We start from the raw sequence: 16,114 nt of genomic DNA, 5'->3' as shown, positions 1-16,114 counted from the left end.
GGCAGCTGGTAGTTGCAGTGTGTGCGGGTGACGTGGGTGGTGTTACGTTCTTGGCCATTGAGCTCAATTTCGGACGTTTTCTCATGATGGGCTGATCTCACGCAGTGACAACCATGGAACAAATCACTATTCTGTGGCATCTGCCTCCCAGGAGCGTTGTGGGTTACAGGGGGGCACAGGTGAGCCGGTGGCACCTCCTGTGCGTGGTCTCTGGCCCGTCCAGGACCGAAGGTGGAAAGGGAAGCAGAGGAGCTGGCTCAAGGTAGTCCCGCTGCGGGTTCCATCAGGTGTGAAATGTCTCCCGATTGTGGTTAACCTTGCAGGGAAACTGTCCCCTTTTGTGGGCCAGAGACAGCATCTGCTTTATTAGCTGTGCAGTATATTGAAAATTAAAATTTGGGCAGTCCTATCTTTAGTCCTCACAGCAGCACTTACTTTATGAGGGACACATGAAACTGCTCAGTAATTCAGTGCTGAGTTTAATATTAGGTTGGTAAGCCTGCCCTTGGCTTTTGGTTTGTTTGTAGCTATTGGACGACTTTATTTGGTAAAAATGCATTCAGGTCAGTAGTGTACTCAAGGATGGTCATTTAGTGAAATGTACTTTTTTTTTAAGAGTAAAAGATTGGAAGACACGATTGAGCTACCTCAAAACTCCACCACTCCTGGGAAGGCCACAGTTGGCAAGAAAAGCACGTAGCAAACTTTCATCAAGTAAGTTGAGATTCCTGTGTTTGCAATCTGAACAGCTCACTGCTGAGCTGGGAGGGGAACTGCTCTGAGCACAACTCACTACAGAACTGCTCTTGCAGACTTTCCCTGAAGGAAGCACTGCTGTGGTCAGAAGCATTCCAGGAGCTGCTGGCCTGCAAATGTGAATTAGTCTTCAATTTAATCCATTGCAAGTATCACAAGAATGCAGAAAGGCTGTGTCCTCAAACACACATGAGCAGCTCCCCAAGGGGAATGAGACTTAACCTAGAAGGCCTGTTTATCTCCCTTTATTTCTCAGCATATTCACCCCAGGTGGGGGAGATAAATCACCCTTCAGCTCTGCAATGGCACTGCTCTTGGTGGAGGCTGAGGATGCTTTTCATTGCAGGCAGTGTTTGCAAGAGACTTAGTTCCCTGACGATTTGTGCCTCTCCTACAAATACATTTTGGCATTAAAAACAAACTGAAGTATTTATGTTTTAGTAGTATGGCACCAACTTAAGTATTTTGCCTACTGGCATCTTTGTCTTTAAAGAGCTAAATCCTCAGGACCCCAGGATTGAGTAAAAACTGGAAAATAGCTAATCCTAGTACTAGAAAAGCACAAGGGATTATTTGATCATTCGGTTCTTCATATTTCACATGCTTTTTTTTCTACTTTTCCCTTCCTACAGATATTCTGGCTGTATTGAAGGCTTTTTTAAAAACTGAATTCTGTGAAGAAAATATAGGCTTTTGGCTGGCTTGTGAAAACTTCTGAAAAATCCACCCACCCCAGAAGCTATCCTTAAAACCAAGGTAAATATATACAGTCTTCATAGAAAAAACCCCCAAAGAGGTAAGACCAAATTCCTCATTTCAGTATAAAGTGTACACCCTTGGCACCAAGAAGCAACAAAGGAAGTAAAGATATAAGACTAAAGCAAGGGCCAGGGAATCTGAAAAGCTTCCTTTCCTGGTGTCCTGGCTTTCAACTAAGTATCCCCAGACCTGGCAGGTGGAGCTCATCACACGTTACAGCTTCTGATTTTCACTTTCAAAGAGCAGAGCTCCCTTCTCTAACGAAGGATAATGAGTGATCTTTGTTTCAGATGAGCATGCTTTCAAACCAAAACTCTTATTATCCAAAATATACAAGAAGCTACAACCCCCAGCTGTACAACTGCCTGGAAAAGGGTGTACAACATGATGTTTTACTTATTTGAAAGGCAGAATTGCAGAGAGAGGTCTTCCATCTGCTAGTTCACTCCCTAAATGGCCACAGTGGTCAGGGCTCGGTCAGGCTGAAGCCAGGAGCTTCCTCCAGGTCTCCCATGTAGGGGCAGAGGACCAAGCACTTGGGCCATCTTATGCTGCTTTTCCCAGCAGGGAGTGGGTAAGAACTGCAGTAGCTGGGACTCAAACTGGCATCCATATGGGATGCTAGTGCTGCAGGCATCAGTGTAACTTGCTATGCCACAGCACCAGCCCCAGGTAGAACACTTATCCCTGTTTTTTGGAATCAGAGTTCTACTGGGGCTTGAGTGAACAACCACAGATCACCACAGACACCATGGTTGATGAGAAAAAGGGAGCCCCAGAGTAGAGGACATGTTCTGTTTCCTAAGGCAGAAGTCTGTGACTGCCAAAGAGACTGCCATTCAATTGAGTTCTCTCAGAACTATTGATTCCAAGCTAGGTAGTGAGTCAGGAAGCTGGTGACTGTCCAGGAGATGCTTGTATCAGAACAGCTTCCACCACTGTACAGACACAGGCAGGAAATATGTGATCTGAGTGGGGTGGGTCTTGTTGGAAAAGCAGGACTGTGAGATAGAAGATAATGCAATGGAATGCTGTTGATCTAAACTCATTTAAAATCAACAGGTCTGGGATTCTGTGGCCTTAACTACCTAGCTGTATATCTTTCACTAAATCAGTTCATGTTACCACATAGTGGTTTTGAGTCCCAACTAATGTAACATGTTGACTATGTAGAAGAGTACTAAAGTCCTTGTGACTCCATTTCATGCATGCTATTCTTGTGTATTGCTGAACCTGAAATGATGTTTGAATTGTTAAACGGTATATAAAATAGTGAGTGCTTGTGTGTAGAAAACCACAGTGTCTATTACAAGTGCCAAAAACTCTTGAAGGCAGTTAAGCTTTGAAGTGGTCTTTGAATACTTGAATACATTTATTTCGATAAATAATGTCATTGAATACTTACAGTCCAGGTGTGAGCTGATTTGATGTTGATAACTAGAATTATGACCAACATAAGGGGAAGATCATTGTAGTAGAGAAGAAGTGTGCATTACTGTGTCTGTGCAGGGAGAACTGACAGCCCCAGAGTTGAGATGAGGGTGGCAAGGAAGATGCTCTTTTCTAAACCTAAGTCACAGCACATCCTTAGACCCACCCAGGGTAAAAATTTTACCCAGGGTAAAAATTACTAACAGAATCTTTTATTAAACAGCAGGGTCTTTGATGAGAATAGAACATTGACCTAAATCCCTTTTTGAGGATTAAAAAACAACTAAATAGAAGTGAACTGTATGGAGACAAACACCAATGTTACATTACTCAACTCTCCACTGCACCAATGAAAGAAGAAGACAAATGGGGAATATGGGCCTCCCCCTTTTTTGTCCTCTTTTCTTTGGTTCCAACTCACATGGGCTTCCAGAAGACATACATGGAAACTGTTCTCTTCGTGGTCAACACAGATCTCAGAATTTCCCTTATTCATTTGCCTTCACTTGCCTAACAGATTTTGATTATGTTACTTTAGGTAATGAGGCAGGCAACAGAAGTGCACTTTTCTCCCTCATATTTATAACATTTATTTGAAAGGCAGAGTAACAGAGAGGGTGTAGAGACAGACCTTCCATCTACTGGTTCACTCCCCAAATGATCACAATGGCCTGAGCTGAGCCGATCCAAAGCCAGGAGCCAGGAGCTTCTTTCAGGTCTCCCACAGGAATGCAGGGGCTCAAGCACTTGGGCAGTCCTCTGATGATTTCCCAGGCACATTAGCAGGGAGCTGGATTGAAGTGAATCAGCCAGGACTTGAATCAGTGCCTATATGGCAGTGGCTTTACCCACTGTGCTACAGTGTGGGACCCATATATGTATATATTTCAAAGACTCATTTATTTGAAAGGCAGAGTTAGAGAGGGAGAGGCAGAAGAAGAGAGATCTTTCAACCTCTGGTTCACTCCCCAAATGTCCACAACAGTGGAGGCTGGGCCAAGCCAAAGCCAGGATGTTGAATAGTGCATAATCTCTAGTTATTAAATTGAAAAGGCTGAAGCTGGTGCCATGGCATATTGGGTAAAGTCACCACCTGTAGTGCTGGCATCCCATATGGGCACTGGTGCATGTCCTAGCTGCTCCGCTTCTAATCTAGCTCCCTGCTAATGTGCCTTGGAAAGCAGCAGAAGATGGCCCAAATACTTGGCTCCTGAATCCATGTGGGAGACCTGAAAGAAGCTCCTGGCTTTGGATCAGCCCAGCTCTAGCTTTTTGCAGGCACTTGGGAGTAAACCAGCAGATGGAATATCTCTTGATGTGTGTCTCTCTGTAACTCCTTAAAAAATAAGCCTTTAAAAAAATAAAGTTTATTGACATGTGCTATGATCCAATCCAGTACAAGTAAGAGAAGCAATAACTATCACTACCTATATTTTTATCTAATCTAAGTATTGTGTAAACTAAAATATACAATACTAGGAGTATACTATCAGTAATTACACTACTGAGGTGGGGGCTGCAGTGCACAGGTTAATCCTCTACCTGCAGTGCTGGCATCCCTTATGGGTGCCAGGTTCTAGTCCTGGTTGCTCCTCTTCTGGTCCAGCTCTCTGCTGTGGCCTAGGAGGGCAGTGGAGGATGGCCCAAGTGCTTGGGCCCCTGCATCCACATGGGAGACCGGGAAGAAGCACCTGGCTTCTGGCTTTGGATCAGTGCAGCTCCAGCCATTGTGGCCATTTGGGGAGTGAACCAATGGAAGGAAGACCTTTCTCTAACTCTACCTGCCAAATAAATAAATAAAATCTTTTTTAAAAGTAATTACCAATACTCAGTGATTATAATTAAAAATTTTAATAACTATATTGATTCTTTTTTTTTTTTTTTGACAGGGAGAGGTAGACAGTGAGAGAGACAAAGAGAAAGATCTTCCTTCCATTGGTTCACCCCCAAATGGCCGCTATGGCCAGCACTATACCAATCCAAAGCCAGGAGCTGGGTGTTTCCTCCTGGTCTCCCATGCAGGTGCAGGGCCCAAGGACTTGGACCATCTTCTACTGCTTTCCCAGGCCATAGCTGAGAGCTGGATTGGAAGTGGAGCAGCCAGGTCTTGAACCGGCACTCATATGGGATGCTGGCACTTCAGGCCAGGGTGTTAACTACTGTGCCACAGTGTGGGCCCCAGTCCTAGCAGTTCTATGTTGTTTAGCATTTCATCTTCAGTGCCAACTGCTAATAATACAGTAGAGTTGTAGAAGACCTGACAGTCATGCAAACCTTACCACAACCTAGTACTGTGTAGAATAAATCCTTTAAATATAAAGACAATCTTATTTCACAGCGGAGGAAGAAACAGAGGGGTAAAATAAGTTGCTAATGTCACTTAGCTCTTTTGGTACAGAAACAAGAAAGGGTCTCAGCTTTATGCCACTTGCCTCAACTAGATGAGCCTGCAATTTTAAAGACACTCAACTTGGGCTCCTTGAGTTTAAATGAATTTTCCAAGGTTACATGACAAAGAAGCACCAAAGCCAGAAGTAAAAATTATTGCTCTCATCTTTCTCTTCCTTATCCACTATGGAAGTCTGATTTACAGTTGTAAATTATTCTAATATCATTTACAACCAAGAAGCATTATTTTTTGCTAACTTTAACAATGAAACTATTTTTAGCCATTGAGGAATTTATTTTAATGAAAGATATAGACATACTTTTTTGTTTTGTTTTTTTAATTGGAGATGCAAAGAGACAAACAAGTAGTCAGAGAAGTGGTATTCACCCTCTAGTTCAATGCTCAAATGTCCACAGTGGCCCGGGCTGGCCCGGAGCAGGGAACCCCATCATCTGAGCCATCACTTGCTAGCTCTCAGGGTTTGCATTTCCAGGGAGTTGGAGTCAGGGGCTGGAACTGGGAATCAAACCCAGAAACTCCAAAATGGGACACAGGTATCTAAACCACAAGGCTACACCCTGGCTTCCAGACTTGTTTTTTCACCAGTCATCTGAAAATGAAAGTTAGTTTGGACCTGAAATCTAAGGCTCTGGAGTCCTCAGGTGTGTATGTCTATGCATGAGAGTTAGTTGGGTTGCCCAAGCAGAGTCTGCATTTTAGAGAGAACAGAAGAGTGAAACGTGTGTCAGAGGATGTCAGCACTGGAGAGGTGGCTATGCTCTAGTCAGAGGCTGAGGAGGGCGAGTCCACAGAGAGCAGCAGCACCAAGGAGTATGCTAGAATGTAGGGAGAAAAAAGGTTGAAAAACAAATATGTTAAAAAGATTTGCTTATTTATTTGGAAGACAGAGTTATAAAAAAACACAGGGAGGGAGAGGGAGAGATCTCCCATCTGCAGATTCACTCACCATATGGTCACAATGGCTGGGACTGGGTCAGATCAAAGCTCGGATCTGGAACTCCATCCAAGTCTCCCTCATGGTGGCAGGGACTCAAGAATTTGGGTTGTCTGCTGCTTCTCAGATGCACTGCAGAGAGCTGGATGGGAAGTAGCATCATGGGCAATGGATTATCCTAATGCATCAGAACACTGGCTCCAACAAATGAAATTAGGTAAAAAAATTAGGTAAAAAAATTCAAAATGCCAGGGAAACATCAAATAAAATGTCAGGGATGAGCATCGTGGTCAGCAGGTTAAACCACTATTAGGAGGCATATATCATTCTTAAGTGTGAGGATGTGTTTTTTTTTTTTTTTAACCACTTTTGTACAAGAGAGTACCAAGATGAAAACTGTTCTCCAAGGAGTCTGATCTGATCACCTCACATAGGATAGACAGAGATTAGAAGAAACTGCAAGACAGATTACAAGTACAGAAAAGAGGAAACAAAAACTAGAATGATAGCATGAGGAAGGAATTGTAATCCATGTTTTGCAAGACCTCAAATCAAATATATGTACTGTGTATAGAAAAATAGAAATAAAAGCAAATATGAGAGCGTTTCAAAAAGTTTGTGGAAAATGAAATTAAAAGATTAGCTTATTCAACAAATTTTGAAATCTATGCATGTGAATGGTCTTCAAAAAGTTCATGGAAAATGCCTATTATAAAAAATGGTACATGATTTCAAAATAATTTTTAAAGAAAATATATTTAATTTTTTATTTATTTGAGAGGTAGAGTTACAGAGTGAGAGGGAGAGACAGAGAGAAAGGTCTTCCTTCTGCTGTTTCACTCCCCAGATGGCCGCAACGGCTGTAGCTGTGCCAAATTGAAGCCAGGAGCCAGGTGCTTCTTCCCAGTTTTCCATGTGGGTGCTGGCGCCCAAGTACTTGGACCATTTTATACTGCTTTCCCAGGCCATAGAAGAGAGCTGGATTGGAAGAGGGGCAGCTGGGACTAGAACTGGCACCCATATGGGATGCCAACACTGCAGGTGGAAAATTAACTATTTGCTTATTTTTACAAAAGACAGTTACAGGGGGTGAAAAGGGGAGATACAGATCTTTCATTTTCTGGTTCTCTCCCAAAATGACCACAAGAGCCAGGACTGGCCCAGGCTGAAGATGGGAATCCGAAGTCCATCTGAGTCTCCCACAGGGGTGGTAGGAGCTCTTCTGCCAGGAGCATTAGTAGGAAGCAAAATAGCCAGGACTGCAACTGGCACTCAAATATGGGATGCTGGCCTCACATGTGGCAGCTTACCCTGCTGTGTCACAAAGATGGTCATTCAAAATAAATTCTTGAGGGTTAAGCCACCTTTTGCAGTGCCAGCATCCTATATGGGTAGCAGTTTGAGTCCTGGATCCACTTCTGATCCAGCTCCCTGTTAATGTGCCTGGGAAAGCAGTGGAAGACAGTCCAAGCGCTTGGGCCCCTATACCATGTGGGAAACTCAGAAGAAGCTCCTGGCTCCAGCCTGGCCATTTGGGGACTGAATCAGCAAATGGAAATCTCTCTGTAACTGTGACTTTCAAATAAATAAATCTTTAAAAAACATCCTTGTGCACTTAAAAGACCTCTTGCAATCCAAGTGCATGGTTACTTATTCAGCAAATGCTGATTCAGGTGCAAGAAGTGCTGGTATCAGGGATGCCTTGGTAAAGAAGTAGTGGTTTGGAAAGGTCACTTAAGAGGCTTTTATGTAGAATGCAGGCAGTGGTGTGTTAGAGTTTAATAGATAGTTTTGGTTTAAAAATTACATATTGGGGCTGGTGCTGTGGCCTAGAGGGTAAGTAAGGCCAGCAGTGCCAGCATCCCATATAAGCACTGGTTTGAGGCCTGGCTGCTCTGCTTCCAATCCAGCTCTCTACTGAGGCCTAGGAAGGCAGTAGAAGATGGTCCAAGTCTTTGGGCACCTGCACCCAAATGGGAGACCTGGAAAAATCTCCTGGCTCCTAGCTTTGGATCAGCCCAGCTCTGACCATTGTGACCATTTAGGAAATGAGCTAGTGGACAGAAGACCTCTGTCTTTTTCTCTCTGCTTCTCTGTAACTCTGCCTTTCAAATAAAATAAATCCTTAAAAAAAAAAAAAAAAAACTTAAACTAATTATGTATTAACTTCTAACTGGGAGATCAGTAATTAAGTCAAGGTACAGTTAGTCATTTAGACAGGCATCTAGTCAGCCAGTAATGATGACCTTGTTTCATTTCTAAACACAGAAATTATTTTAAATGGCTTTAGAGATATACTTATCAAAATAACATGTGTAGGACTCCCTGGGGCAGCATGGAGGCTGCGGGGGAATGCAGAACACCTGAACCAGTGAGCCCTGAGCAAAGTATTGTGAAGCTGATGTAGGACTCCCAGTCTTTAGATGATAGACACATGGTTCACAAATGGAAACAGAGAAAAACTGCCTGAGTAGTATAGTAATAGGAACAGGCACAGAACCCTGGTGTTCCTGGGAATGGTCCTTTTGGTCCTCTGCCATTACTTTCCCTTAGCAACAGGCAGAGCCTGCAGCCATCTGCCACCCACCCTCTCCCCACAGAAAGGAAGAGTTGGAGGGGTCTATGGTTGTGGTGCATCTTGGGAGGCTGAATCTCTGGAAGAGAGGGCAGAGCAGGTACAGAGCTCACCTGGCAGTGCGTGGGGACAGTTTCCCCACTACTGCATTTTAATGGGGACAGCAAAACCCTTACCATCCCCCCCAACACACATACACTGCAGAGGCTTAATTGGTGAATCCTTCCAGACAACAGTGATTGGGCCAGGAGCTAAACACAGCAACTTCCTCTAGAACTGTGCTGGGGGAACAGTTCCCACTCAGATGGAGGGAATGGGGACAGGCTACACCCCCCCACCAAACACAGGTCAGGTCATAAGGCTCTCACCAGCTAGCAGCTCTCTGGTCTCACCTCCCTAGTCTTTGTAGCTGACAAGCTCTTCCCAACCTTGCTGCCTGGGAGAGATACACTCAGATGTCACTTTCATGGAAAACCTAGGAGTTATTTTTTTTAAGATTTATTTATTTCTTTTAAAGAGTTACACACAGAGAGAAGGAAAGGCAGAAAGAGGGAGAGGGAGAGAGGGAGAGGCCTTCCATCTGCTGTTTCACTCCCCAGTTGGTTGCAATGGCTGGAGCTGTGCCAATCCAAAGCCAGGAGCCAGAAGCTTCCTCTGGGTCTTCCCACACAGGTGCAGGGGCCCAAGGACTTGGGCCATCTTCTACTGCTTTCCCAGGCCACAGCAGAGAGCTGGATCAGAAGTGGAACAGCCAGGACTAGAACTGCCACCCATATGTGATGCTGGCACTGCAGGCAGTGGCTTTATCCATGACCCCACAGTGCCAGCCCCAACCTAGTTCAAGTTGACATAGTGGACAGCACACTGTGGTCCCCAAGTCTAACATAACCATGGGAAATGCTAATAGATTGTGTCACAGGCTGAGGGAGGTGACAGGCATGCTCTGCTGCAGAGCTGTGATGTAGGGAAGGGGCTCCAGACCAGGAGAAAGGGGACCCTGGGGTTCCCCGCCCTTCCTCTCTCCTCAGTGACCACTCTCCAGACCACCTCTTCTCTGTGGCCACAGACAGCTCTGAAAGCAGTGTCTTGGGGCAGGGAGGGAAGGTTGCAGGGAAGATCTCTGAGTAGTTGGTCCAGAGGGAGCATTCCTCTTAAAACATTACAGTCCTGTCTGCACCCACTCCCCTGGCCTTGATGGTCATTTGTCTATTAATGTCCCACTTCAGATGATACCTCCAACCTTTGCTATTGGACAGGAGGTGATTGGCAAGAAAATTCAACCTACAGTTTTAAAAGATTTATGTATTAGAGAGGACTTCCAATCACTGGCTCATTCCCCAAATGTCTGCAAAGCCAGGGCTGGGCTAGGCTGAAGCTAGGAATTCCATCCTGTTCCCTGACACGGGTGTCAGGAGCTCACATACTTAGGTTATCACCATTGCTTCCCAGGTGCGTTAGCAAGAAGCTCAACTGGAAGCAGAGGTGGGACCTGATTTCAGGTCCTCCAATATGGGCCATGGGCATCCCAAGTGGCAGCTTAACCCACTGTACCATAACACCCTCTACTTTGATATTATTTATTTATTTACATATTTATATGCTAATTTATTTGAGACACAGAAAGAGACCTTCTATCTGCCATTTCACTCTCCAAAGGCCTGAAATCTTTAGGTTTGGGCCACACTGAGGCTGCGATCAGAGAACTCAATCTGGTCTCCCCACATCTGCTGCCTCCCAGGTTGCACATTAGCAGGAAGTTGGAATTGCAAGTGTGCCAAGACTTGTGCCAGGCACTTTAATTTGGGATGAAAGTTTCTCAAGAGCCGTCTTAACCACTGGGCCAAGCACTCACCCCCCACCTCAGTTTTTAAAGAAAGACAAGGGATTCCATTCTCTTTCTATTACCCATAAATAAGAGTATGGATAATCTCAATTGCTTGCTCCAAGCCTAATTCCTTTTGCCACAAAGAGAATCAACTTCAGATAATGATAGTGCTGTGAGTCACAGAGTGGAGGTGAAAAGAGCCCATGTTCTCACTGACATCTCCAGCCATGGAATTTGTCGAGCCCAGGACCATTGTGTCTGACTCTCCCTCCTCATTGTTCAAGCTGGCTGGAGATGGGCTCTTAGTGACCTGAACTCAAAAACATCCCAGTGAAAACACCATGTACTCTCTACAAGATGTTTGTGAGAAGGATTTTGAACTAAACTATCCACGGTCACCTAATAGGCCACTAAAGAGTTGGACTCACAATTTTGTCTTAGTACAAGGTGTCCTAACTGAGGACAAAGCCACCAGGATTTCCTCTGTTTGATTCGTCTTACATTTGAGGAATTTACTACAGTGCCTAAAAAGGGGTGCAGGAACCTCAGTTTTCCCACTCAGCTGTGTGGCCCTGAGAAAGGTATTTAGATTCTATGGGCTCCACTTTCTCACCTGCCCATGGAGAGTATCACAGTGCTTGTTTAGAGGGTTATTGTCGGTATCAAAGGAATAAAATGACTCATGTGTTTTAGAGTTTATTCCAGCTATGAGTAGCACACAAAGTAAATATTTAAAAGTGTAGCTTAGGGGCCAGCATTGTGGTATAGTGGGTTAAACCACAGCCTATGACTGGCATCCCATAGGGTGACAGTTCTAGTCTTGGCTGCTCCACTTCTGCTGGAGCTCCCTGCTAATACACCTGGGAAAGCAGTGCAGAATCCAAGTACTCAGGTCCCTGCACCCAGGTGGGAGGCCTGGATGAAGCTGCTAGCTCACAGTTTCAGCCTAAGTCCTAGTGGCTGCAGCTATTTGAGGAGTGAACCAGCAGATGGAGGATACCTCTCACTGACTTTTCTCTCTCTGTAACTCTGCCTTTTAAATAAATAATGTCTAAAAAATAAAACCACCTGTAGCTTAACACTTCTCTCACATATAAGGATTCAAAGATATTCATTCCAGGAGGGGCTCCTTTGCCTTGTTGCCTCATCCATAAGGTTCCCTCATGGGACCAAATGGTTCCTGCAGCTCCAGTCACCTGCTCTCCATCCCATCCAGAAGGACAATAGAATATTTCCTTGGGTCAGGCATTTCACCTCGCAGATAAGATGCCCCTTTCCCATATCAGAGTGGCTAGCTTTGACTCCTGGCTGCAGCTGCCAATTCCACCTTCCTGGTAAGGTTCACCCAGGGAGTTACCAGTGATGACTCAAGTCATTGGGTCCCTTTCATCCCCATGGGAGAAATGGATTGGGTTATTTGCTCCTGATTTAGGACTAGTCCCGTCCCAGCCCTTGTAGACACTTGAAAAGTGAACCAGCAGATGGGAGCTTTCTCCATGTCTACCTGTCTCCTTCTCTTTGCCTCTCAAATAAATAAAATTTTTAAAATACATTTCCTGGGAGTCACACATCATGGCAGCAGATGTGCCCAACAGAAAAAAATCAAGGAATCTGTTATGGGAGATGGGGAGGAAGTATCTAGCTTCTGCTGCCCCTGCAGAGGATGAGCCCAGTGATGTGGAATGGAGGTAGTATCCATACAGGGCAGGTGTTCTCTTTAAAAATCTCCACTCAGCCCAACACTCAGTCCCCAGTCCTCTGTCATCATGTCCTTTAGGCTCATCAAGCATCCATTTATGCTGTAACTGAGCTAACATACTGTATAGACACACAAAATCTGAGTAATTTCACTATGAAGCCATGGTTGCCAAGTCACTGCCTATGAAGCTGCACCTGGTTCACAGGAAGCACTCAGCGAATCTTTGAAATTACTATCCTTGTAGTTAAAGAACTAGTTTCAGGCTAGCACTGTGGCATAGTGGGTAAAACCACCGCCTGCAGTGCCAGCATCCCATAAGAGCACCAGTTTGAGTCCTGTCTGCTCCACTTCCAATCCAGCTCTCTGCTATGGCCTGAGAAAGCAGTAGAAGACAGCCCAAGTCCTTGGGTCCCTGCACCAATGTGGGAGACCTAGATGAAGCTCTGGACATTGTGGCCATGTGAGGAATGAACCATTAAATGTAATACCTCTCTCTCTGCCTCTGCCTTTGAAACAAATGAAATAAATCTTAAAAAAAAAAATGAACTAGTTTATCAGGATCAGGAGGAATGGAGCTTGAATTCCTCCTGTACCAGTTATCACCCATGTGACCTTTGACAAGTCCTTAAACCACTCTATGTAGCAGCCCTGCTTATGTGTTTGAGAGCTGCTTTTAGCTAGTTGCTTCAGGCATTCCTTTCTAAACTCAACATTTGTTTATAAATTTGACTTTTCTGTAACAAGCCTTGTAGGTCACAGCACTGTGATGTTCTTGTCACTACCTGAGAAAATGTTTCTCAACCTTATTCTTTTGTGTTCTGATACAAAGAACATGTCTCAGCAAGTAGTTGAGGCTCCAATAAACCAGAGGGATGCTCAGACAAAATAACAAACAGCCTAAAAAATATGCAAAACAGCTTAATCTAAATGTGCTCATCTTCCTTGGAGAGGTAAGGCAGCTAACTTTTATGATCATATGGCTTGGAAACATAAAAATAACTTTTTCATAAAAGGCCAAATGCATGTAACATGAAATAGAGAAGATGGTAGACAGATAATTTAGGTTTGTTATTGTATGCATAGTTATATGGTAATCCAATCTAAGTATGAATAAGATATGATTGAATGGGTTCAGTCAATTCATTTTTTATAATGAAAAGTTTAAGGATAGATCAATGTTTCCATAAAATCACGTCTGCTTTTGTTAGAATGAGAATGGAAGGGAGAGAGGGGAAGGAGAAAGAAATAGTGTCTGTATTTGTAGGAAGCTTGGGAATCACAGCTCCAGTGAAGGAGTGAGAGTCCAGTCTGGGTGTTGTAGAGGAAGGTGCATTTCCCTCTCCCATGTCCTCCATTCAACCCATGGGAGAGGAAGCTGAGTGCAATTAGAACATATCTGATTGTCTTCTAGAGTTTGCTCTGAAGTTATCGAAGTTGCTCCTTGCCCCTTTCCATGATTAATGGCTCATCAGGTGAAGACTAATTAGCAATGTGGTGAGTAGGTGCTCTCCTTTGGGAGATGCAATTTTCCCTACAACATGCATTGCCAGCAAGTTATCTAAGCATTAATCAAAACCTAAGTAGGAATAACAACAAAGTACTCACAAAAAAGTGTCCAGTAAATCCAAGCTTGTAAAGTTACTCAGACGTCTAAGTACACAATCCTATGCAAGGGGCCCCTGATCAAAAGAGCATATCTCATTCCATTGTCACAGCTCTAACATTCTGTTTCTCATTTGTTATTGTGGCCCAGGTAAATGGAGTCTTACAGTAACATGCAAGCATTAGCAATATAAGATTGGCATTTCACAAAGAACAGCTCAGGGAGAACAGAATTTATACATCCAGAGTCTAGAACCCAAAAGGTTTTACAAGACCCAAGATGTTAGCAGTAAACGAAAGGCCTGGGGAAAGTGTTCTGAATTCATTACAGTTGGCAATGAAGCTTTTGTGTAGAAATAACAGCAAACTTATTTCAAATGGCTGAAATGTTAACACCAGAAAAAAAGAGAACTTCGAAAACTTTTTGCATGCATACAGAAACAGAAAACACATTCAAAATCAAGATCTTGCACTGTATACCCTGAAACTCTTAACCAATGCAAACATGAAAATGAACTGTACCTGTATCTTTGTGTAGAATCAAGAAGGCAGGACTGCCTGTTGCTCAACCACCTACATCCACACCTGAGCAGTTTCTGGACCTGTAGGGAAGATGTTTTAGAAAGGGAAATATGTGATCAATGCCATATTTCTGACACCCCCGCCTTCCTTATGAGCACAGAAGCCATCATTTACTTCCCCTCAAAGTACTTGTCTTCCCCAGACACAACTGACAGCATTTGTTTCCTATTCTTTTGTCAAAAAAAGAGGCCCCAGATTTCAAGATTTTGTTTTATAAGTCTATACCTAGAGCCCTCAGCGCCTGGGTTATTTTTGCTCAGTTCCATGCAATTTGTGTTTACAGTTCTGGTGCATGGGAAATGTTGCCAAATTAGCATCAACAACATACTATCTTTTTTTTAAGGTTTATTTTATTTATTTGAAAGACAGAGTTACAGAGAAGGTACAGACAGAGAGCGAGGTCTTCCATCCACTGGTTCACTCCCCCAGATGACTGCAACAGCCAGAGCTGCACTGATCCGAAGCCAGGAGCAAAGAGCTTCCTCCAGGTCTCCCACATAGGTGCAGGGGCCCAAGGACTTGGATCATCTTCTACTGCTATCTCAGGCCATAGCAGAGAGCTGGATTGGAAGAGGAGAAGCCAGGACTAGAACCGGCACCCATATGGGATGCCAGCGCTTCAGGCCAGGGCTTTGACCTGCTGCACCACAGCACCAGCCCCAAAATATTTTCTAAATCAGAAAGATTTGACTGGAATAATGATCGTGTTTCTTTTCATTTTTTTCTTTTTTTTTTTCCTGGATTTGCATTCTGACAATTTATTTACTCAAATGTTTGGCCTTACTTGAATATGTAGGTGATTTTTTAGTGAAATGTTACATAATTTCTAAGAAGAATGAGAATTTACTATAACTAGAGAACCTAATGGAAAGCAGTGTGCAGTACATTGCACGCGTTCCAGCCCACGTTTAGCTAACTGGTAAGACAGGCAAACAGGGCCTGAAGGCCAGAGCCGGCCTTGCCTCAACAAAAGGCCACAGCGCAGTCCACGCTCCCCGATCTCCCTCCGTCCTCTCCACACAACCTGGGGAGAGGCGGACTGCGCGCACACAGACGGAGAGGAGGCTCTGGAGGGAGCCGAGGTCGCTGGTGCAGGGACGGGGCCTGTCGCCCCTGTCCGGACCCGGCCCAGCCCTCAGCGGTGGGGTCCGCGGATGGAAGAGCTCACTGGGGGGAAGTCCAGGTCCCTCTGTAGCTGGTTCTGACAGGATCCATCCGCCCACCGCCCCTTCTGGGAAACCTGGCCCCACACACTCACCACTTCCCGCTCCCGAAGCCTCCGGCTTCCTCTTCTCAGAGCAGAGAAGGCCGAGCCACCGCGGGGACACTCTTCCCACTGTAGTCTGGACACCACTAGGACACAGGGATCTCGCGAGATGATGAAGTGCTCCACCGCCCTCACCGGGGGGCCCCTGATTGGACAGCTGCAAAGCCAACGGGCATGAGGGGCGTCACAAAGACCATAGCCAATCAGCACGCTCGCTGGCTCAGTGGGCGTGGGGAGGTTGTTGCCAAGCAACCGGAGTGCTGGACTGGTTTGG

At 44.7% G+C, this 16,114-nt stretch overlaps 1 protein-coding gene across 1 annotated transcript in view; it reads right to left on the bottom strand.

The window, feature by feature from the left end:
- LOC133776922 (zinc finger protein 665-like) overlaps positions 1 to 15,911 on the bottom strand; it is a 48,250-nt gene extending 32,339 nt beyond the window's left edge. The window contains 3 exon segments of the mRNA XM_062216237.1: positions 6,303 to 6,432; positions 14,514 to 14,593; positions 15,832 to 15,911. The gene's annotated coding sequence lies outside the window, so the exon portion shown is untranslated.
- Positions 15,912 to 16,114: the final 203 nt, after the last annotated feature.

This window comes from Lepus europaeus, chromosome 18, assembly GCF_033115175.1.
Source record: "Lepus europaeus isolate LE1 chromosome 18, mLepTim1.pri, whole genome shotgun sequence".
NCBI lineage: Eukaryota > Metazoa > Chordata > Mammalia > Lagomorpha > Leporidae > Lepus > Lepus europaeus.
This window is presented reverse-complemented; position numbering and strand designations above follow the sequence as displayed.